Here is a 750-nt window from a genome sequence, read left to right as displayed (position 1 = left end):
GAAGCTGTCTCCATGCAATTTTTGGTCTTTGATAAACACGAATAAACACAAAATGTTGCTGCACAAATCAGGTTGACAAGAACTGCTGGGCACGGCAGGTGAAAGGTCCTAGGGGTCACCTTAGTAAGCCTACCTATTTCTACACCGGAGGAGTAGGAGCAACAGGAGGGGTGAGAGAAGACAAGCAAGTTCCAAGCCAATCCATTGTGCCTGCTGTCTCCTCATTTGTGGGTCCCTACGGTGCTGCAGAATTGGGCGAGACGGTTGGAGAACTTCGTACTGTTTCCTAAGGCCTCTGGATCCAGTTGTGAAATAATATCCTCTGCGAGTCACAGGCCGATAGCTGCATGCTCCCACTGGCACAGTGAGGGAGGTTTCTTTGCTGTCAGCCAGAGGGCTGTCATTGACGGAGAAGCTGTAAATCTGCTCTCAGGCTGCTGGAGTGCGCAGGCCGGGGGGCCTTGAAGACCAGACGGTGGAGTCAAACCAGGGCGTCGTGCCTGGAATTGATTTCACAATAGACCACTCCAACCCACCCGCAGCTGGGGTCATGAGGTTGTCATAGCTTGAACTTTTGCCTGTTCCTTTTACGGACTGGATTTTCTTCTTAGATGGAGGACACCTTTTGACTTTTGTAGTTTGGGATTTCTGAGGTTTCTTTTCTTTTCTTTCTTTCTTTCTTTCTTTCTTTCTTTCTTTCTTTCTTTCTTTCTTTCTTTCTTTCTTTCTTTCTTTCTTCTTTCTTCTTTC

General features: G+C 47.5%; 1 pseudogene; it reads right to left on the bottom strand.

Annotated features, from left to right (window-relative positions):
- Nucleotides 1-221: 221 nt before the first annotated feature.
- The window catches only part of LOC101576986, a 1,855-nt pseudogene continuing 1,326 nt past the window's right edge, over nucleotides 222-750 (bottom strand).

The sequence above is a fragment of the Octodon degus genome, unplaced genomic scaffold, assembly GCF_000260255.1.
Source record: "Octodon degus isolate 3935 unplaced genomic scaffold, OctDeg1.0 scaffold00168, whole genome shotgun sequence".
Classification (NCBI taxonomy): Eukaryota; Metazoa; Chordata; class Mammalia; order Rodentia; family Octodontidae; genus Octodon; species Octodon degus.
Note: the sequence above shows the minus strand (reverse complement) of the source record. Positions and strands in the feature narration are given on the sequence as shown.